Source organism: Drosophila virilis, chromosome 4 (genome assembly GCF_030788295.1).
Source record: "Drosophila virilis strain 15010-1051.87 chromosome 4, Dvir_AGI_RSII-ME, whole genome shotgun sequence".
NCBI classification, from domain to species: domain Eukaryota; kingdom Metazoa; phylum Arthropoda; class Insecta; order Diptera; family Drosophilidae; genus Drosophila; species Drosophila virilis.
In genome coordinates, this window is record NC_091546.1 from 15,516,340 (window position 1) to 15,541,350 (window position 25,011).

Sequence of the window (25,011 nt, forward strand, 5' to 3'; positions counted from 1 at the left end):
AAAACGACATACCTCCGCGCGGAGATATGACGTTCCAAAACGACATACCTCCGCGCGGAGATATGACGTTCCAAAACGACATACCTCCGCGCGGAGATATGACGTTCCAAAACGACAAAACTCCACGCGGACATAACTCCGCGCGGAGATATGACGTTCCAAAACGACATACCTCCGCGCGGAGATATGACGTTCCAAAACGACATACCTCCGCGCGGAGATATGACGTTCCAAAACGACATACCTCCGCGCGGAGATATGACGTTCCAAAACGACATACCTCCGCGCGGAGATATGACGTTCCAAAACGACATAGCTCCACGCGGACATAACTCCACGCGGAGATATGGCGTTCCAAAACGACATAACTCCGCGTGGAGATATGACGTTCCAAAACGACATATCTCCTTCAAATTCGATGATAATCTTGGGTAAATAAATAATGTCTGATTTTAAAAGGCCGTTGGGTTGCCGGATTTGGCTACAAACTCAGCTGAAATACCAGGCGAACAGAAATGCCCAGCAAGTGAACGACATTTTTGGGAATAAAAAATTCATTGCATACGCGCAAGGGCCAGAAATGTTAAATGTAACAGTTGGGTGTTAAGCAGCAGCCGTGGCCTCTGTAAAGGGGGTACTGTAAAGACGGCTGTTAAGGGGCATGTAAAGAGGCTGCTGAAAGAAAAACTTGCATGTTTTTTGACTATTCCAATGCGAATTTCGCAGAGATCTAGTGTTTTAGGTTCACTAGGACTATATCTATGGTATGGTAAACCAAGGATATTTGGGTCGACTAGGTACCGTTGAGCAGGCGTGGCTGCTGCTGGGGGCGGCTGAAAAAATGCATGCATGATATAATTCTGCACTATTTATGTGCGAATTTCGTAGCGATACGGACTTTTTAGGTCACCAGGACTATATCCATGGTATGGTAGAACCAAGGATATATGGGTCAACTAGGAACCATGAGAACGGAGGGAGGGGCTGGTGCTGCGGGCGGCTGAAATCAAGAGCGTGCATATGTCTCGAACATATTCCTGAACATTATGCTAGTATTCTGTTATTTAGGTTTACAAGGACAATAACTATGCTATCTTAGTATCAAAGATGTAGAGGTCAGCTAGGAGCCATTGCTTTCGATTATTTATATGCTCGCGAGCTTCGCAGAAACAAAAGTCGCTTGGCATTAATAGCTCTGCTCTTCTGATGACCTTGTTAGATATAGGGTTTGCTAAGTGTTGTCCAGCCTTTCGCTTGAACAGGCTTCCATGGTCCCACCTTTGCTGAAATAGCTTGGAAAAATTTGACCAGATTTGATAAATATGGCATATTAGCCTCGTGTGGATCAGGACAAATAAGATAAAAGTCCAAACTTTTTGTTTGCAATCCATTCTTTACACCTTTACGAGTCCAAAACACCACACCTTTCCCAGATCGGTCTTTATTTTCACGAAATATGATGTGGCTAAAAATGTTTAAAGTTTATTATTTGTTTATATGTAAATTGTTTAAATTTCTAACGTCGGTTAATCCGACACTTAGACACTAAAGCTACGCAGGCTTTTCATACAACTTTACAGTCGGCTTTCGACCACTTGATTGTCGAATCATTTACTGCTTAGGATGTGCGATGACAGGCAGGGCAAACAAATTATAAGTATTTATATTTATATAAATTTCAATTAATATGAATTTGTTTTATTGGCGGTTAATAAACATTGGGCTTTCTATAGCAAATGCTCTTTTGTTTCGGAACCGCAACTGTTTCCTGTTATCAATATCAATTATAACAAGACAACATTTACACTTGTGTCGACTGCTCGCTGCCAACTGTCATACAGCCAACAACATCTTATCACATAATCATTTCCCCTTCCCAAAGCCACTCAACACTCGACTGTAGCACTTTAAGCCATTTGCAGGCAAGCGTTTTAGCCAAGCAGCAAAAACTTTACTCGAATGACAGCCAACAAGGCGTTTAGTTGAATTCAACTGCGCAACTTCAGACATGAAAATTGCCTACATACCGAGGCGGTAAACACAAGACTGTGCCCAAAGGCGACTCCTTCAAATGCCCATCCCAAGTGGAAACTAACTCTCGTTATGTGGGCCATGTTTAACTGAAATTATTTTAAGCGCACTCCGTTGCCATAGCCAAAGCAACATTTTTGCCTCGTGGCCAGCACATAAAACATTTCTTCTCTTACCAGTATTTCTTTCCTTTTATTTTTTTCTGTTTTTGTTTTTTGCGCCTTTTGCTGGTACTCGTAAATATTCCGCCACTAAATTACCTACGGGCTATAATTGTTTTGTGTACATGTCGAGAGTCGGAGTCGGCGTCGGTGTCGGTGCTGGAGTGGAGGCTCTTCGAGAACAACAACTTGTGCAGCCGTGCAACAATGTTACCCCCTTACCCCAGGCCACACTTGGCCTTACCGAAATATGTAAAAGTGTATAAATAGTAATTCGTTGGAGCATTTTGCATTTATAGCAAACGAGTCGCAATATTCATAACAATCATTTAAAATATATTACACCGAGCGTAATTTCTGCGAAATTTCTAAATGTTTTATCAAGCGTTATTCATTAACAATTTTATGGCCAATACTTCAGCTGAAATTAGCAATAAGCTTTCAAAAGCACGTTAAAAGCATCTTTGAGTTAGCAAAAAGGTAAAGCTTTAAATTGAAGCTTCGGCTATAACTATCAGATTGAATGACCTTAAGATAGATTTTAACATAAGCTTTACAGTTATCAATAAATATTTAGTTCATATTTATTTAACATCTTCTTTCAAAATGCTTTATAAGCTCTTTGTTTTATTTGGTTACTTGAGCTTTTGATTAATCTTGAAAGAGAGTGAAACGCTAAAGAGAATCGAAAAGTTTATTACAGCCAGGATTATGTTACTGAAAAGGGAGCTTTACATTTAGCAGAATAATGTTCTGGTTGAGTCAAAAGAAAAGAAACGAAAAGCTTGTTCATGGTAAGGTTTTTCATTAGGGTTTTGCTGAGGTGATCATACTGACAAGCATCAAGCTAATTAAAAAATATATGCGCTCTAAGCTAACATCTTCGAGACTTTAGGTGCCATATATTTACTTAGCTGTGAACAATTCAGCATAACTCTAAGAGGTCAACTTTATTGATTGATATTTTTGAAAAGCTTTATGCGCACGAAGTGAATATCTAAGAGCTGATAGCTTTATTGAATTACGACTGCCATACACTTTCAGCTTTCAGCAAGAGTCATTAGATAAAATGCAATATTTGAATCGGTTGCATTTCAAATGCGCTTCAATACGGACTCTTCACACCAATCGTACCACACAAGAGCTGTGCCTGGCAATAAATATGCTTCTCGTAAATAGAAATCCACTTGGTAAAATAAATCAAAAATAAGTTGCACGCTTAAATCAAAAATATAAATGATATGACAGACAGTAGAAACTATTCATGATAATTGAGGTATTTTTCAATAATAATAATATGATAAAAAATTAATTAAATTCTCACAATCAATTTGGCATGAAATGGCCGTTGAATAGAGAAGTTCAATTCCAATTGATTTGCTGCTGGTTTTGTGGTACCTATGCACACACGCAGGGTGTTGTGTGTGGTGGTATTGTGTGTGTGTGTGTGTGGTGTGCGGCCAGTGTTACAATTTTGCTGATGCAGTTGAATTTTAATGAAAACGCTTTTCCTTTTTTCGCACGGAAAATTGAATTATAGCAGACATGGCAAACAGAGCGGGAGAGAGCGAGAGAGAGAGAGAGAGAGAGAGAGAGAGAGGCTGCGAGAGATTGGGTTAGAGTGAGAGCCGAGATTTGTTGAGATTTTCAATTTCTATTGAACTCCGGCTATTGCCTGTGGTTGCACATTGAAAAGTAGCTGTGAATGAAAATGAATGAAATATTTTTTCTCTATGGTCTAGTCTTGAAGAGCATTTATTCTTACTATTTTTATTTGTTATATGGAACTGAGTTAGGGGATTTTCGCTTTTATGCACATGAATTATTCAGCGATGGCAATCATAACGAATATATGCAACGCTCTCTCGGAGATCTAATTGCATGAAATGGAGAGTTCTAAGGCTTTCAGACCAAGTTATAAAAAATAGTTCCAGCTTCTTGTTTTTTTTTTTTATTTTTTTTTTCTTCAGTTAACTTAACAATGGCGCATAAAAAATAACTGTGGGAAGCGCGCAGCAAATAAAGCTGCACAAATTTGCATACTCATCGTAAAAGGCGAGCAGAGAAAGAAAAAAAAGAGCCGAACTTAACTGAACTGAACCGAGATTATAAGTTTCACAACTCAATAATTAAAAGTAAACCCAACAAAAGAGCTGTTAAAAAATGAAAAGCAACTCAAATTAAGATTAAAACGTGCCAAAGAGCGCCAACAACAAATTGCGTACCTTTTATTTTATGAGGGAGTTGAGGTTAGGTGCGTCAAATTGAGTGTTGTAAAGTTGTATTTTTTCTTTGCAGGTTTTTTCTTTGGAGGTGTAACACGTTGTCTGATTAGTCTTGTCAGCGGCAGCTGCCTTAAAACCAATCTTAAGCAGCTTATTATTAATTTGCTGTATGCATAAATAAACACTCGACGCTGGTGTCTCTCTCTCTCTCTGTCTCTCTCTCTCTCTCTTTCTGTGTGTGTAAGTTACGAGCTTTGGGTGCTGAAATACCGAAAAGTACTCAAAAATACTTCACAAGGTTGAATAACTTGTCTTGTAGTTAACACTTGAGCCAAGCGAAGTGATTGCAAATACTTGTAATTGAAGATGCCAATTGTTTGTCAGCAATTAGCGCTGTCAGCTCTTGTGTGTGTTGGTATCTGTGAGTGTGTCTGTGTGTGTGTGTGTGTGTGTGTTGTTGTGCTGGTGTGCGTGTGCTTACGTATACTTAATTTTGTGTGGGTTTTGGCTACGCCCGCATCTCATTGATATGATTTGGCCTTTTAAAATTTAAATTCCACTTGTGACAACATCCGCTTAGGCAACAAACCTGCTTTTGCCACATATTTAGCATCTGCCTTTGGCTAATGAAAGCGTTCGATGAGTCATTATTAAAGACAGTTCATTTTTAGCGCATATATATCAAAATATTTTAATTTCTTAAAGTTTTGCGAAGGTCAGTGAAGTCAGTCAAATTAATCAATACTAGTATTGAGTGATTAATCAATATTAGTTTTATTCATGTTAAGCATAGTTTATAGTGAACATTTAAATGTAAGATGCTTTAATGACATTAGCTAAGATAGGTACGACGAGCTAGTTATAATGGAGACAAGGCTACAGAAAGCTTTTTCACAGAATAGAATAGATCTTTCAGCTTGATACGCGCTTGAACCCAATTCGAACGAAAGCTCACAAGTGCTTTCGAGTTTATAAAGCAAATTTGTAAGTAAAATGCTTTAATAATATTAGCTGATTTAATACGAGCTAAAAGCTCAAAAGGAAACTTTATTTAAAAAGCTTTCATGTGAATTTAAAGCTGTTTTCTCACATAAGAGAATAAACTGATGCAAGCTTGTTGTGAACTTAAACTCAATGCAAGCATAAGCTTAAATGTGCTTTTCAGGAATAATCTTACAAATATGTAACATGTTATTGTTATTGTTGCAATATGATAGTATTTTTGAATACTGCATTGCAATTTTAAACTGCGACCTTAACTTTAAGCTTGTTCTCACAATTCCTTCGTGAAAAGCATCTCAATTTAAGTGGCGCGTCCATTGAAAGCAACTGACAAAATTGGATTATTGATATCAGCATTGTAAGCTGTGTATTTTGGGCGGTATTTTTTTAAGCAAACAAGCTGCGGAAAACATTGGCGTGCAAATATTCCGCCGGTACGCTTAAATTCTTATAAACGGCTTTAAAAACTTTTTAATGCCCCGCGCAAAGGGCGAGAAAGAAAAACAACGCTGGCAAAACTTTAAGTCGTTGCCCGGTTTTTCTTTATTTTAGCTGCTTCTTTATTTTCTGATTTTTTTTTTTTTTTTTGTTTTTGCAGATCAACTCGATGCCTGGTTGTCTCGGGGAGGACAGCCAGGCATGCGAGATGATAGCTGCTGGGCGCAAGGGAAGCGAAATGCAGGGCGAGGCATTTATTAACATTGCTTGCTGGGGCGTGGCAGCTGCTGCCAAAAGGTGTTAAGTGGCAGCCACGACGGCCAAATGATGATGAGGCACAAGACTCATCCGCACAAGCTAAAGCGCTGAATATGAGCGTTGAAAAATCTGCGTAAATTTACAGCACGTCCTCATAAATTACAACAAATAAACGAAAGACAACAAAAATTGAATAATATACATGTATATGTAAGCATCTGCTGATCGACTAGCTAGATATCCTGTAATCAAATGGAAAGTACTTGCATCTAATCAATATTTGATTTAATGAATTAGTTTTGTTTTTCCTAAATTATTACTCAATTTTTAGTAAACATAATCTAAACTAAACGAATCTCTAAAGGACACCTCTATATCTATATTTTTATAATAGACTCTGAGTTCAATAGATGTATTTATGCAATACTGAAGCATAGGCAAGTTGGACCAAACATTGTTCGTAAAAATTATATCTTTATGCCCTTTTCTGACATACTATTTAACACACTTTTTATTTAAGCTACAGGGTATAAAAATTCCAGAGAAAATGCATATTTTTATAAATTTTTGCGCGTTACCGATTCTCCAAGGAGGCAAGGCCCAAGCATTTTTTAATGGCTAATTAAATTGGCAAGCGAAAAGCGCAAAACGTGCGATGCCAGCTTAAAGTTGAAACCTCCAATTGAAAAAGTTGCGCTGGCCAACCAAATTGGAAATTCAATTGGAAAACAACTGGCAACACAAACGCAACGTTACAAACGCGCACATAAACATAGATACAAAGATACACACTCTCAAAGATACACAAACACACGCACGCACACTCAACCGAACACTTGCCGCACAAACATTTGCGCAAAGTTGCGGACAACGCGCGTTGACTGTGGTCAGAAATTCCAAGTTCGAGATCTACTTATAGAGCTGAACCCAACTTAAGCGATAATTTGGAGAATCACGCAGAAAGGTAGCTTTATTATTAATTAGTTATACTATTCATTGGATATATATTAAGTATATACATATTATATATCAATGAGAAAAAGGCAAATATTATATAATATATTTAAGTATATAAGTAGTATAGATATAATATAAAGCTTATCATCATCTTAAGTATGGATTTTTTCATCGAATAAAAAAAAATGCATTTACATTTACCAGTATTTACATATTTTAATTTAAATTTTCATAAAATTTCTTTAAGGACAAGTAAAGTATTACTATGATATATCTGCGATGTATAGTATATATTTTCTGGCATATATCTCAATCATATAAACATTCATTTACTATCGGACTTAATTAATTTCTAAACATTCCCGCGCTCATCTCTAGCTAAAAATGCATTTAAAGAAGCTCAGGAAAATTACGTCAGTGGCTTGGTACAAGCACACACACACACATACACGCACATATACACAAGTACACACACAAGTACATACACCAGTACACACACATGTACTCATAGATAAGTGACTGCTTGGGTGCTTAAGAGATAGACCAATACATGCCTGGCTGGGCAAACAGTGCGTATGTGTGCGAGTGCGAGGCTGTGTGTGTGTGTGTGTACTAAATATGGCAAAGTAGCAGCAACGCAGACAAAGTTGGCAATGTTGCCACAGTAAATCGCCAATCCTTCCCCCCCGCTGCGCTCCTTTGCTGCTGGTTGCCAATGACGCAGTCGATTGAATCTGTTCCCCGAAAAGCGCTTGAAAGAGTTGTGGAACGTCGCGACGCGTTGTGCGAAATGGGAATTGGGTCAAATGCCGCATTTTGGCCAGCAGCTGTGAGGCCGACAGCGCTGCCTCTAACGGTTAATGTTATTGCGCTTTTGCCATTTATCGCCGGCCATTGTTCTTGCCGAGATTTGCAGACGAGCCAAGGCAAGGCGTGCGGCATGCGGCAACGTTGGCTGCCTCGGAGGCAAAGTCAAATAGGCGCACACACAAAAGTCAAACGGCAGCCGCTTAAATTTACTTTACGACTCATTGTAAACGGCATAATGATGGAGTCTGCCCGGGGAGTGGGCCAGCGGGGCAGCAGGGCAGCCGGAGGCAGCAGCTGAAGAAGCTGCCAAGTTGGGGCTTGTGCAATCGACCAAGTTAGTGTGTGCGTGTATGCGAGTGTGTGTGTTTTGCTGCTCAAATTGTGTTAGCAAATTGTGTGCATTATGATTAGGGAATTTTGAGAAATTGTTTACAAATTTATATTACATGTTTATTGTTTGGATATTGATTGTTTTATACCAATAGAAAACTGACTTCAATCGAATTGCTTTATAAATAGATATTAAATTAAGTATGATAGACAAAGGCAGCTGTAATTGACAGCATTTTAATTGTAGCAAAGTAAATGTGAGATACAAAAAGCGAAAATTATGCAAATTCTTAGTAAAATAAACTAATGCATAAGTTAAAAAGGATACGCAAAATGGATCTGATATATTTCACTTTTACGTAAATATTCGTCAAGACATATCAAATATTGTGCAGTTGAGAGCGGAAAGAGCGAAAGCGAAAAGATATATTGAGAAGTCAGAAATAAAAACTTCTTGACATGAATAATTATTGAAATGTATCCTTAACTCGCATGGATATATGTCCACGTATATACACATACAAAATTTCTATGCATGCAGAACAATTTAATGGTAAATTTATTAATTATAAAAAACTTAACGTGTTGCTCTGACTATCTCCTATGGTCACTTATTTGGGCAAAAATAAAAAAAAAATATTGAAAAAAAAAGGAAGAGTAACAGCTAACAGATATAAAAAAAGGTTACTCTTAGAAAACTGTCTGAAAAGTAACATAAAATTCTTCTGGAAAACGCAAACAAAAAAAAATGTTCTTTGAAAAGAATCTCGTTTCCTAAAATTAAAAGATCCATAAAAGGTAAGTGAAAATTTCACGTCCCGCACACTGTTTGATTATATTATAAAATAAAGCATTTAGCTGTTTAAAATAAGTTGTTGTTGTTGCTAAGCGTATTTATGGCGTTTATGTTTCATTTATAAACATATAAATTTGCCGCCGCCTGGGCTATTAAAGTTTAATTAATTTTTACAACAATTTTTTGGCGGGACACACAGCGATTTACTGGGGCAAGTCCTTAATTATGATTACTTTCGTTTAATAAAAACGTCATGATTATTAAAATTAATTTGATGGCGCAAAGTTGTTGTCGTCGCTTGCCACATTGTTGTTGCAGCGGCCTGTTGTTGCTGTGGCTGCTTTTGTGGCTTCAACAACATTTTGTGACAGCCATTTGCCAGCGGCATTGCAAGCTGATTGGAGCGCAGTTTGTCAGTCGCTTTTTTCGCTGTTGCTCTTCTCCGTTTTTTTGAGGACGCTGCTGCAATTAATGATGTTGCAGCAAACTGTAGCATGCCCCACAATGCCTCAGGCAGCTGGCCAAGACAATGTCACAGACTTTCGATCATTTTGCGCTGCGTCTTCGCCAATCGAATTGAGACATTTGCAAAATTTAATGTTTTAATTAGAACATGCGGCTCTCAGGCCTAAGCCATGGGCAGCCATCTGCAAAATGAAGTTGCCGGAGAATTTATGAGCCACAGTCAGCATTTAAGCTAAGCTGCCGCACTAAGCTCCAGTTGCAGCAACGAGCTGTTATCTGTAACTTCTGTGTCTACGTGTGCTCGCAAAATTTTCGTTACCTTGGGCTGAGTTACATTAACCCCCGTGGAGCGTGGCTGGCATGTGTATGAGCATAGAATATTTTGCAGCATGCAGCATGCAGCACACACACACACACACACACACACATAGTTCAGGCAAATCCCATTTGTCACGGCTGCAACGATATGGTGCTCGACCCGTTCGGTTTGTCAGTCTCCATTGACCCGGCAACAAGCTACCTGTGTGTGTGTGTCTGTGTGTGTGGGGCTGGGGTCTCAAATGTGGCCTCGTAAAATCTAATATAAATGCAAAAGCAAATGTCAAAAATTGTAAAATTAAAAATCACATCTGCCAAGCTGGCCCCAGACACACTCGACTGGCGACGACAACGATTCGCAACTATTTTTGCGCACACACACGTCGTATACGCAACAATTTTCCGAAACTGTCACATTACGTATACGCAATCAGTCGTCGTCTGGATACGCCACATATTGACGACAGAAAATTTACACAGCGCTCGCTGCCAAAATTAACTGACTGAATTAGTCAAATATGATCGACTGCTGAGATATCCTGTAAATACTGACAGTCAGTCTCATGGAGAAAGTGAAAGTGTTGGGATTTTTTACAGAGCTGAAAAACAACAAAAAGTTATCGGAGAGTTAAGTATGAAGCTTCACTTTAAGTATTTATAGAGGGAGCAGATTAAAGATAAGAAAGGGACGCAGAAGAGGTATAGAGAGTAGCTTTATATAGCCCGGGAGAATGATAAATTATCCTGAAATTATTTATCAAGCTTTACCCAATAGTAAAATAAAAACTAGGAAAAAACCAAATGTCTAAGAAGAACATGTTGTGCTATGTGAGTGAGCATAAAATATAAATGCTTTTCAAAAATATTTAAGAGTAAAACAAATAAAAGACAAATATTGACGTGATGTCGATATATGAACAAAATAATCAATTACTTTCATTAACTGCAATCTGAGTAACTAGCCGCAGCTTCAATCCTTAATGACCCCCAGTCAATTTTAAGGGGTATTAAATAGAAATACATCAAATATTTGCTGCGAGAGTTGTTTGAAGGGTTTTCGCACAATAAATGTCAGCAATGTTGATTGAACAGCTCGCGTGTTTGCATATCATATGGGCCAAGCACCTATGTACATAGGTGGACGTGTTGCCTCATCACACACATAACACAATTTCACAAAAGTAGTCAACAATTTTCCAAAAAAAAAAAGGAAAACGTGTGCGCCAAACGAAAATTTCATCAATGTAAAATGTTGTACATAAGAAAGAGAGAGAGAGAGGTATGTATATATGTATTTTGGCAGCATATAAAGTCATATGCAAACATTGAAATATGGGACATATTTGGCCATATAACCAGTTCATGCATGAATTGGCTGTCAGCAAATGACGAACTTGGGATTGAGCAATCGGATTGAGGATTGGGATTGGAGTTCAGATTGGAATTCCACATGGTCAAAGTTCAGGCCCAGTGCTAAACGTTTTATTTATTTTTTATAAGAATTGTTAACTTTCATTTGTAAGACAGAAAAATTGCTCGCAATTTGGCATGAAAATTGCATTGCGTAAAAGTTTTCATTTATATGCCATGTTGCATTTGGTTTTTAATTTACACACACGCACGTGAGTGTGTGTTCATATGTGTGCGTGTCTCTCTTTAGTGTCTGTCTGCAAAATGAATTTTATTTTAATTTATGCGCCGACATCAGCAGACACAGGCAGCCAAACTAAGGCACAGGTCGCCGTGGGGGTTAGGAACCCAACACAATTTTCACACACAGACTCATTGACACACACTGACGCACACACTAACGCACACACTCTCGCACACACTCACGCACACGCACGCATCTGCCTGAAAACGGAAACGGAAATATGCGCAATTTTTCAACAAGACAATGTCTGACAGTCTGGGAAAAGGGGAGCTCAACAAAAGCCAAACAAAAAAAAAAATTAAATTAAATAAAATAATAAAACAAAAATGCAAAATGATAAACCGAAAAGTTTTCCTGCCGTTTTGCTCAACTTTCTGCAGTTGCACAAAATTATTTAAGTTTCGGCGATTGTTTGAGTTTTCATTTTGCCTTGTTTCAAGTGCGTTCTTTCGTTTGAATATGAATTCTTTTTAGCTCTGCAAAAATTTTCAATATAATTATAAAAGTGCGTGCCAAATGGACAGATAAAGCGGTAAACACAAGCGAACAAAGTTTTTACCCAGAATTGGGTCAATAAAAAGCTTGTTGAATAACTGAAGTCTTTCTATATATTTTTGTAAGCCGCCAGATAAGTAGTTGGTGAACTACTAATTATATATTATGTTGGAATTTCTGAGTGCCTTAAGCTTACAAAAGGGTTTAAAGGGGTTTGGTTTGAAATATATCAAAAAAAAAAAAACATTTCCGCACAGAAGTGAAGTTAATGTGCAAATGGAATAAAGCTTAAGAGTTGTCTGGCTAAAATAAGTTTGAAGTTCAGTTTAAAACAGTTTAAAAAAGGTTTTCATTTGTGATCTTCAGTAAAACCTGCTTTTAAATAGTGTCAAGGCCGCTAAGGAGCACAAAAATAGGTGGCTGCACTTGGAAAAACAGCTTCAATTCTCACTTTAAAGTAATTGAGGTCTTCTAAAAATAATTATAAATGAACCTTTAGCATTTGACGAAATGAAATAACCACAATTTCAATAAGTTAGAACACGTTTATTTCTACATTTGACATTTCACTTGAATTTGCCACGAGCATCTGCTCGCATTTCAAAACTTTTTATGGCGCGTACCAATTTTTTATTCGTTGGTTTATTAAAATGAATCTGCAATCCAATAGAAGCAATGAATATGCAGCATTAATTTTAAGCACCTTTGCAGCGTGTTTTCTTTTTTTTTTTTTAGCAATAAACAACAAAAAATTGTTTATCACATGCTGCCACAAGCACGCGTAGAACGCATTTAAATGAGCCGCAAACAAGAATAACTGTGAATACGTATATATGTGCATTTGTAGAGCATATAAATGCATATGCATATTTATTTATATTTATTTATTTACAATGCATAAATTGTGTGGCGCATTGGCAAATGACGGAAAAGTCAGCGGAACAAATGCTGCAGAGCAGCCATAAATATTAAACAATATGTATTTAATTTTTCAATATTGATATTGCGAGCAAATTTTTAAAATAAGCTTTAATCTTAATTTAATCTTTGCTGTTGTTATGAACAAATGAGGCATAGCTTTAGTATGGAATTGAGCAGTTAAAGCCTCGAAAGTGGATTATGGCAGAGCTTTGAGCTTGAATATTAAATAGGATAACTTGAATCTCAATTATCTGCTCGCCAAACAAACAATGTTTAGTTCATAAAAATTTCAAAATAGTAAGTAGAGCTTTAATATTCAAGAGACAGCATAAATCTCAATGCTCTGCTCCCCCTGCTAATTGTGAACAGATCAAGAAAATCCACAAATAAAGTTAAGGAATCTTTAATTTCAAATGTGGCAGCATAAAACTCAAAACTTTTGTAAATTTGTTGTGTATTTACAAAGTTTCTAGACATTTTCTTCTCCCGATTAATCTTTTGTTAGTACCTCATGAAAATCTCCAAAAATAGTTAAAAGGTCTTTGATATTAAACTCGGCTTAAAGCTCAAGAGTTAGTAAAGCTACTGAATTAGTTTTCGGACATTTTCTTCTGCTAGCCACTAAAGAACACCTGAAGCTTTCGAGTAATCTGATTTTCATGTTTAGTTCATTTAAATCTACGAAAATAACAAGCAAAGCGTTAATTTAAAACTAGGCCCCATTGACCTCTGTTTTGTGCATTTTTCGTATTCTCCAAATGGCTTTCAGAAATGTTTTTTTTCACTTGCCGCCAAATAAAAATGTAAGCTCCCGATTAATCTTATGCTTGACTTGTCTTTGCTTCTATTGCTATTGAAAGTTGAGTAAGTGCAAAAGCTTCTCAATCAATCCGTACATTCATTAAGCATAAAAAGTGCATTTTAACTGTTGTTTATTATTTTAAACTTTCTAATGAAGTAATCGCAATCGTTTGTTATGCAAACAATAGGAAAATGTCATTAAATCGGACCATGCTGCGACTTAACTCTTGCTAAAAATCAACTATAAAATTAATTAAAGGTAACATCTAGCTGGACCCCCGACTCGGGCGGTGGCTGGGGGACGGCGGCAAATGAAAACAGGTCAGTGCATAAATTGCAAGAAAACGGCAAAGCCGGAAGACAAACGGCAAAAACAGTGGAAAATGAAATGTAAAGAGAGACAAAGACAGCGGCGACAACTTCATGAATTGTGCAACGAGCGCACAAAAGCGCCAAAAGAAGTCTTTACCAAGAAGGAATTAGTGTATCTGCGTAAAGCCGAATACGAAATACCCTAGCGGACCAAATATTTTAGTTAATATGCTGCCGAGTCCAATAAAGTCACCTAAAGAGAAAGGCCTCAATTAAATATCTAAATGATGTGGATGATATTTTAACTGAAACTTAATTGATTATTACCAAATACTATATTGATCTGATCGGACTAACGTAGCTGAAACTAAAACTAGTTGCTTTTTAAAGTTTTCCGAATATAGCTTGAAAGAGACCTCAGATCTGTTCAGTTCATTCTGTTGAAATTTAATTTTTAGGCTCTTGCTTTCAATATCGTCACATATGCTCAGACACTGTTGTAACAACCTAAGGAAAAGTGTATTGAAAAGATACCAAAAACAGACATAAGACAATAAATTAAAATGCAAATTTAAACGAAAATGAGTGTAAACAGTAAACACTTGCGGCACAGTGCTAGATGCAATCAACTTGGTCTGAGATATGTCTATAGAGCTGCTGACTGGCAACTCAAGGCTGTAGCAGCAGCAGCAGCAGCCGCAACTGTGGCGACAATGAGACTATGTTGCGCTGACTGTCCTAAACCAGGAGCGGACTAAGTCAGCATTTTGGGCCCAAGGGCAATACAATTGTTCCTGCGAGCACAGAAACATTAAGAGATTAAAAAAGAAAACGAGATTCCTAGTCCCAAAAATGTGTTTTTTCTATTATGTAGTATATACTTTTAACAGTAAACCTCAAAAAACCCAGATGATACCCTGTAAAAATATGTCATTCAATTAGATTGCAACGGTTATTATTCAACCTCAACCCTAGGTTTTATTTCCCTTACAAGCTGGCGCCCTTTTTTTGCAAATCCGCTCCTGGCTTTTGACTGATTAGGCGGAAGTATCATGGAAAGCGAAAAAAAGAATCAGGTATAGCCACGGAAATGCCGACTAGCAGCGACTTGGCGACGACCAACTGACCCAAAAAAAAAACGTACTCAAGAATTTCGATGCGAATCTTTGGGTAGATTGCCAGGCGATACACGTGCCCCATTGTTCCGCTCGCCGTGAAGGTCAGGTATTGTGTGGCAAGTTGTTGAGCCCGTGCCAAGATGAAGTTGCACCAGTTACCACGTTTCACTTACCCATTAGCCGTGGCCCAATAAACCCAATTGATATGTCCAATAAATTTAAGTGCACTTCTTACCTTTAAAATATAAAAAGAAAGACAAATATTAAATAATGCCAAAAGTATATTTCACTTTATTTGCTAAAAACTTTATATTCGGGCAACGTTTATATTTATAACCCATGTGTGTATGTGTATGTGTGGGTGGATGGGTGGCTGTGTGTGTGTGTGTGTGAGTGTGCATTTGGCAACGCAATGTGAAAAGTTGCAGCTCTGTTTTGTGGCGCTGCTCCTGCTGCGGGTGGCTCTGGTTTTGGTTATCCAACTGGGGAACAAGCCCGCAGAACGATATACAACTTTTTTGTTTTATTTTTGACAATTTTCGATTGTTGTTGCAGCTAAATAATAGTAATAGAAAAAGAAATAAAATTGCAAATAGCTTCGACCGCCACGGAGAGAGAAAAAAGCGACAAAAATTGTGTTTGTTGTAACCCAAACCGAGAACAAAAAAAAAAATCAATGTAAATGAAATCGAAACACAAAGAACAACCAATGTGCGCTGCGGAATCGGGCGGGGCGAGCGGATAGGAAGCAATTGCCAGTGGCTATGGTCGAAGCGACTTTCAAATAGCTTTTGTTGCGTTTAATGAGTATTTGCACATCTCACACAAAGAGCTGACAAAAGTGAAGCCAAAGCAATTGAGAACCAAATGAATCGAATAAAAACAATTTACTTGTATTTATGACTTGCCTGAGGTGGCTGTAAAATTTATTGGGAGCCAGCAAATAAATTGAGAAATATTTCAAAGCATGTAATCAACGTGCAATTGACCCAAGCTGAAATAAACTAAGGCGTTATTTTTCAGGTACATAAAAATAGAGGGCAAATAATCGCAATGCTTGTTAAGTAGAAAAAAGAAACTATAGCCAAATTATAAAAACCTTTATTTCGTAGAGCTTTTGAGTATCTTTTGAGGCAGTTCAAATAAACTAAATTAATTCTTTTTCAAAATCATTTCTGAAACTCTTGTTAACCAGTTTAAAATGATGAAAAAGCTATTTATAAATTTGATTTGATGTTGTATTTGGTTATAATTTAGGAGCTAGTTTTAGGCCTCAGCTTGTAGGTGCTTATTGAAAGCCCGATTAGGACAACGGGACAATGCAGATATGCATTACATAAATGAATTATTGAGTATAAATAAAGAAGGAAAAATATTGTAAACTAAACCTTATTTGGTTTTTAATTAAGCAAAAGTGCTTTAGAAAAGGTATTTGTTTAATTTCTACCTCTAATCCCTAGTTTTCTAACTAGTTTGTAGTCTAAGCTTCAACGGAGTTATTTGACCCAGTATCAATACATTGGCTAACCTTAATTAAGGCCTTGCTTAAAAAGTTCTCAAGAGCTTGATTAAAATACCCTCTACCAATAATAGCTAGCAAGTATTTTTGCGTTAATTTTAACAATTTTGTTTTTGTGCCATTTTAAACATCAGCAAAAAATAAAACCTTTTAAATGTTGGTAAGTCGAAACGCTTTCGTTTGATTCATCTAAATTGTGTGTTTTCTTATCAATTCACACAGCAAATATGAGCTGCAAAAATTTAGACAGCACGATAAATAAACGAAATATTTTCAAAAGCTCGATGTGCGATTTGCAGATTGAAGTGCCAAAAGCAAACTTTAACCTCACCAATCAAATGAACTAATGAATAAAAATTCAAATATGTGGCATAAAAAATGGAATGCAATCAATACAACGATCCACATTGGCCAACAACCAACAGAAGCTTCAATAAACAAACACACACTTGAACACCCTCCCACACACAGCTGCACACACACCCAGACACACACTCGCATAGCTCAGTTGGGGCCAAAAATGTTTCCGTTTGAAATGTTAACCAAATGTTGTACGAGGCGATGAATTCAATTTAAAAGAATTTTCATCAAATTCAAACACGTCGACGCAAAACCTGCAAAATGAATTATTGCTCTTGGGCGTTACTTTGGACCTGGTAGCTGGGATTCAGGGACCTGGCCTAAAACCGAAATACACAAATACAAGCAGCTCTCCAAAATGAAAATGAAAATGTATCATATCAAATGTGTGTGTTTTTTTTTTAAGGAAACTGCGCCAAAAACTTGACTGCTCTTAAATAAATATCAAAATGAAGCAGTCAAATGGCAGCGGCAACAATAGAATTAACAACAACAAATAAAACATTTGGCAGTATCTTGATGGCATTTGCCACCCGCACTTTTTGGGCCAAAAGGAAAAGCACAACAAATGAAACTGAACTCGGAGCCAAGCCCAATTCCCGCCAGGCACTGGGCCAGGCCAAAACCAAAGTCAGCCTTCAGCTGCACAGTTTGACAGCTGAGCAACAGATATATAAGTTTATACATATATATCAATATGTACGGATATTGTGATGCAGGTTGGATATATTTTTATAAACTGTTTGATTGGTTTTTTTTTTTGGTTAACAATTTTTCAATGGGGTATATTCATATTAAGAGAGTGTTTGTTGCACGCAAATGTAAAATCAGCTGAGATAATTGTTTTTATATATTTTTGTGAAAACAAGAAATGAAAGGAGACGGATAGAGAGAAAGAGTGCGAAATGAGAGGGAACCAGATAATGTGCTAAATAAATGCGCATATCTTATATTTTCTTCTAAAGAGGAGAGAGAAGCAGATGGAGTGCGGGCTCAAGAGAAAGAATGAGGTAAATAAAATCAAGAGGAATCAAAAACTATGGGAAAATGCGTAGTTCAAAGAAATTTGTGAGAAAAGGCAAGAGAGAAGAAAATTCAAGAGATAGGAGCAGAAGGAAAGATAGCCTCAGATATGAAAGTAAGTAAGAAGAGTATTCAAATAACCCATCAAGAGAACTGAAAAAGTGTTCGATTCGGTTGTCTTACTAGAGGGTATCTAATAGACGAATATAATGTCAACTGCTTCATCTTATAACTAGCTTAACTGTTTTTTTTTTTTTTTATATTTTTCTGAATCTGCCAGCAAATAAACATTTAATCTTTATTTAGTTTTTATTTAACAACACTGTGCCCACAAACATATACATAGAACAAGTAAATATATATAGTGACATATCCATAGTCGCACCCACCCTTTAACATAACTTAGCACATAAGCATAAGCACAATTATAAACATTTCTAATATTGTAAACAAAGAGCCTGGTGATAACATCGACATTGGTCAAGATCAAACTGTCCCCCTTTGGTAGACATAAACAATTCACCCTAAATATCACGCCACTGTCAATGTTCCCATCAGAGTACTATCCCACGCATAATTGCTGACGCAGCTCAAACTTCACTCAATTTTGACTCAAACTCTCTCAAAGCGAAGTTTGCTAAGCGACCGCAACAGTTAGATAAATCAGTTCATATTCGGGAAGCAAATCTGAATGTACTCAACAAAAGTAGCCGTTAAGTGAAAATAATAAATTGAAATATATTTTTTTATAGTAACCTAACGTGCAAAACTTAATTGGCGCAGCCGGTAGGATACGTCGGGAAAAATTAAAGATCGCTAAAGGATAATTAATTCCCAGATCTAACGCACAATCGCGACCGAAAGTGTTGTCGGAGTGTAATAAAAATTTTCTCGAATACGTATCCGCACAAGAACCTTCGGGTCATTAGTAGCTTAATAATATTGACCCTTTGGGCAATAAAGCTACTACAGTTAATAACGACTGGCTTTGCATATCGTTTGATCCCTGCAATACGTTATTACTGAGTCTTTTTAAGACACACACACAAAAAAAAAAAAAAACATTTACACAATAATCCATCACAAACTTTAACTTAAAATAAAAGTGCAAAATCAAAGAACAATAAAGTTCAAACCTACAAACTCAAAACTATTCAAAAAAAGTGTATTACACCAAGATGACAATGGAATTATCAGAACAACACCTCAACCAGGCCCTTTCACAACTTAGACAGGTGCCAAGCTTTGACGGATCAACGGATCAACTAAACGCCTTCATTAAAAGGATAGATTACATCCTACACCTGTATCCAACCCGAGATGTTAGACAACATAGCATCTTATACGGAGCCATCGAATTGCAAGTCACAGGAGATGCTCAGAGAATATCACAAAGGACAGCAGCCAACACTTGGCAGGAGCTGAGAAACGCATTGATTGAAGAATACAAAGTGCAGACACCATTTGAAGAACTCCTTCGACGCTTATACAACACGAATTACCAAGGAAACGTCCGTAAGTTCATCGAGGAGCTCGAGAATAAATCTTTTGTTATTTTAAATAAGTTAGCACTAGAAAATATACCTAGCAATACAACCCTTTATACAAATGCTATGAATAACACAATCAAAGATGTTATTACAAAAAAATTACCAGATAGGCTTTTCATGATGTTAGCCAGACACGACATTACGTCGACACAAAAACTAAAGCAAGTAGCTCAAAGAGAGGGATTATATGAAAATAGCGTTACTGAAAAACCTAAAAATAATAATGTTCAGGGAAATCCAAATAACAATCGTAGGAACATGGGAAATTATCAGCAAAATGCTAACCCAACCACCATTTCAAGTGGCTATTCCAACACGAATCAGAGTTATCACGCACAAAATAAACAGCATAATAAGTCCGAAGACAATCAGAAAGCTCACCACGAGTTCCAACAGAAATTAAGTCAAGGTAGATACCAAAATCCCTTAAACTACCAAAATCAGTCCCATTCACGCTTGAATGCACCAAACCCTCCGACTAAACGTCAAAGAGATAGTAACAGTGGGCAGATGAAAATGGATACATCCGAAAATTTTCATCAGCAAGCCTCGGAACAAACAGAAGAAATCCATTCATAAAATTGATTATGAATGACGAAGTTCTAAAATGTGTCATCGACACAGGTTCAACCATTAATCTAATGAAAACTAACCGCTTAAATTTTCCAGTTTACAACGAAACATTAAAGGTTCACACCATAAATGGTGTTATTGAATTAAAACAAAGTATACGATTAGGAGCAAGCAAAATTTGTCCGAGCAAACAAAAATTCTATATTCACGACTTCTCAGAGCATTATGATGTTCTGATTGGGAGAGAATACCTTGAGGCATGTCAAGCAAAAATAGACTATGCACAAGGATCCGTAACCTTAGGAGAATTTAACTTTTGTTTTAGATATAACGACGAAGAGGTCGAAGAGGACATGACCGCACAAGAGTGCCTTGATCCACCCTCAACAGAGGACAGACCATTTAACTTCGCTATTAATAATGAATTAATAGAAAACAATGAGTTTAGGCTAGAGCACCTAAACTCAGAAGAAAAAGAAAAAATAAAAAAAGTTTTACATGAATTTCGTGATATCCAGTACCATGAAGGTGACAATTTGACTTTCACTAGTACAATTAAACACAAAATTCTAACAAAACATGAGGACCCAATTTACAAGCGTCCATACAAATATCCTCAAATATACGATGAGGAAGTAAATAAACAAATAAGCGATATGATAAAACAAAATATCATACGTAAATCCAAATCCCCTTACTGCTCACCAGTAATAATCGTTCCAAAGAAAAACGATGCATCTGGAAAGCAAAAGTTCCGGTTAGTCATAGATTACCGCAATCTCAATGAACTAACTATTAATGATAAATACCCTATCCCGATCATGGATGAAATATTAGACAAACTTGGAAAATGTCAATATTTCACAACCATTGATCTAGCCAAAGGCTTCCACCAAATCCAAATGGATCCTGGTTCAATACCCAAGACCGCATTTTCGACTAAACATGGCCATTACGAGTACACTCGCATGCCATTCGGTCTTAAGAATGCACCTGCAACGTTCCAACGTTGTATGAACAATCTCTTAGAAGATTTAATTTTTAAGGATTGTCTGGTCTACTTAGACGACATTATTATTTTTTCCACTTCATTGGAGGAACACATTTTGTCGCTACAAAAGGTATTTAAGAAGCTTAGAGAAGCTAACTTAAAACTACAGTTGGATAAATGCGAGTTTATGAGAAAAGAAACTGAATTTCTCGGTCACATAATCACAACTGAGGGTATAAAACCAAATCCCAACAAGATACAAGCAATTGTCAAATTCCCAATTCCAAAAACCCCAAAAGAAATTAAATCATTTCTAGGATTATGTGGTTTCTATAGGAAATTTATACCAAATTTCGCTAATATAGTAAAACCATTAACACTTAAATTAAAAAAAGGAGCAAAAATCAATATAAAAGACAGAGACTACGAACTAGCGTTTGAAAAGCTAAAAGTACTCATAACATCCGACCCAATTTTAATATACCCTAACTTCGAAAAACCATTTTCATTAACTACAGACGCGAGTAATATGGCAATAGGGGCCGTCCTTTCGCAAGAGCATAAGCCTATATGCTATGCAAGTAGAACTCTCAACGAGCATGAGTTAAATTATTCAACGATTGAAAAAGAATTATTAGCAATCGTTTGGGCCACTAAATACTTTAGGTCCTATCTCTTTGGTCGACAATTTCAAATCCTTAGTGATCACAGACCACTCGTCTGGTTAAATAATATGAAAGAACCTAACATGAAATTACAAAGGTGGAAGATCAAGCTAAATGAGTTTGATTTCCAAATTAAATACGTCCCAGGAAAAGAAAATTATGTGGCAGATGCTCTGTCCAGAATTCAATTAAACGAAAACTTCTTAGGCGAAGATACAATTAGCACAAGAGCAACAATACATAGTGCTCAAGAAGACAACAGTAACCATTTACAAATCACAGAAAGACCACTTAATTATTATAATCGACAAATAGAATTTGAAAAAGGAACCGAGAACGAAACAAAAGTTACGAATTACTTTCACAAAACCAACATAAAAATTACGTACAAAGACATGACTAATACGCATGCCAAAGAATTAATAAAAGAATACTTATGCACAAAGAAAAGTGTGCTATACTTCCACAACGAAGCAGATTTTCCAATTTTTCAAGAAGCCTACTTAGAAATAATAAGTCCGAATAATTCAACAAAGGCAATGAAAACTAGTACAAAATTAATAGACCTTCAAACATACGCAGAATTCAAAGAATTAATATTAAAAAAGCACAAAGAATTATTACACCCAGGAATTGAAAAAACTATCAATTGGTTCAAAGAAACCCACTATTTCCCAGATTATCAAAATTTAATTCAAAATCTAATAAATGAATGTGAGATTTGCAACATCGCAAAAACAGAACACAGAGATACAAAATTAACTTTCGAAATAACTCCGGAAATCGCTAATATCCGAGAAAAATATGTAATGGATTTTTACATAGTAGGAGATAAACAATTTTTATCTTGCATTGATATCTATTCAAAATTTGCATCATTAATAGAAATAAAAAGTAGAGACTGGCTAGAAACCAAACGAGCTATATTACAAGTGTTCAACCAAATGGGTAAACCCATCGAAATAAAGGCAGACAAAGACTCAGCTTTTATGTGTACAGCTTTACAATTATGGCTAAAATCAGAAGCAGTAAATATTAATATAACCACTAGTAAAAATGGTATATCCGACGTAGAACGATTTCATAAGACAGTTAACGAAAAACTAAGAATCATTAACAGCGACTCAGACGTCGAAAATAAACTTACAAAATTTGAAACTATACTCTACACGTACAATCATAAAACAAAGCACAAAACGACTAACAGAACACCAGCGGACATATTCATATATGCAGGTACACCAGAGTATGACACTCAAGCTAATAAAGAAAAACTAATAAATAACCTCAACAAAAAACGAACAAATTATGAAATTGACACTAGATACAAACACTCACCGTTAGTTAAATCAAAGACGACAACCCCGTTCAAGAAAACAGGAGAACTAAGACAAATCGACGACAAACATTTTGAGGAAACTAACAGAGGCAGGAAAATAACACATTACAAAACCAAATTCAAAAAGAAAAAGAAGACTAATCAAAGCAAATATAACAATTACAGGTCAACAACAGACAGCGATCAAAACATACAAGCACCAGCTTAAATTAATTATTATAATATTACTATCAATAACTGTAAACCATATAAATGCACAGAGTATTGAAATTAATCCTATCAAAGCCCATAACGGATATCTCATATTTAAAACAGGAACCATAGACATTCCGACAGATTACGAATTCCACTGTTTAACGGTTAATATAACAAAAACCGAAGAAACTTTTAACAATTTAATTGAACAAAGTAAAGAATTCAATAACCTTATACAAATCGAATACCTAGTAGAGAAATTAAACAGAGAAATAAACGGCTTAAAAATAGCCAAACGTAGCAAAAGAGGTTTAGTTAACATAGTAGGAACAGCATATAAATACTTATTTGGAACATTAAATCAAGAAGACAAAGCAGAAATTGAACAAAAAATAAGCAACTTAGCAGAAAACAGCGTTCAGGTTAACGAATTAAATTACATAATAGAAGCTATAAACAAAGGAATAGAAATCATGAACGAACTAGATCAAGAGAAACAAAAAGGAAAGAAATTAGATATCCTTATATTTAACTTACAACACTTTACAGAATATATAGAAGACATTGAGATGGGAATGCAGCTCACAAGATTAGGAATTTTTAACCCAAAATTACTAAAACATGACTATTTGTTGCATGTTAATTCTGAGAAATTGTTGAATACAAAAACTTCCACTTGGTTTAAATCAGATACAAACGAAATACTGATAATATCCCATATTCCTCGAGAAATAATAAAAAGCCCGGTATTCGAAATAATTCCATACCCGGATGAAAATAATAATATTTTGACAGAAATAGCTCATGAAAAATATTTTACCCAAGATAAAAAAGTTTATAGCAGAGAAACAAAAAAATTAATTAATAATGAATGTTTAACAGGAATTTTAAACCAAATAACATCAGAATGTAGTTATACTAAAATTTTGCAAAATTTTCAAATCAACTACATAGAACCAAATATAATTTTAACTTGGAATTTACCAAAAACTATATTAAACCATAATTGTATAAATAACGAAATAACAATAGAAGGAAACAATATAATAAAAATCTTTAATTGTTCATTGCAAATTAATGAAATTTCAATTTCAAACAATATGTTAGATTATACTCAAAGCATTTACGTAAGCAATGATGTTATAAAATTAGAACCACTTTCGTTTGTACAAACGAAACAAATTATAAATGCACATACAAAATTTAACAATGTATTCCAGATAATTACAATAACCATATTTGTAATCATATTAATAAGTTTAACACTGTATTTGACATATAAGTTCAAAAGCATACCTAAGAAATTAATTATAAAATATAAAAAACCCAAAGTAGAAGAAACACCTACAATAATAGGAGATATACCAATTCTAAAAGAAGAAAATGTTACACTATATCCAAACTTAAACACCTGAGGACAGGCACTTTTCTAATGGTTGGGGGAGTGACATATCCATAGTCGCACCCACCCTTTAACATAACTTAGCACATAAGCATAAGCACAATTATAAACATTTCTAATATTGTAAACAAAGAGCCTGGTGATAACATCGACATTGGTCAAGATCAAACTGTCCCCCTTTGGTAGACATAAACAATTCACCCTAAATATCACGCCACTGTCAATGTTCCCATCAGAGTACTATCCCACGCATAATTGCTGACGCAGCTCAAACTTCACTCAATTTTGACTCAAACTCTCTC

General features: G+C 36.0%; 1 protein-coding gene across 1 annotated transcript in view; it reads right to left on the reverse strand.

Moving 5' to 3' along the window:
• haf (leucine-rich repeat and fibronectin type-III domain-containing protein hattifattener) overlaps positions 1–25,011 on the reverse strand; it is a 73,320-nt gene that overhangs the window by 19,134 nt on the left and 29,175 nt on the right. The gene's annotated exons all lie outside the window — the stretch shown is intronic.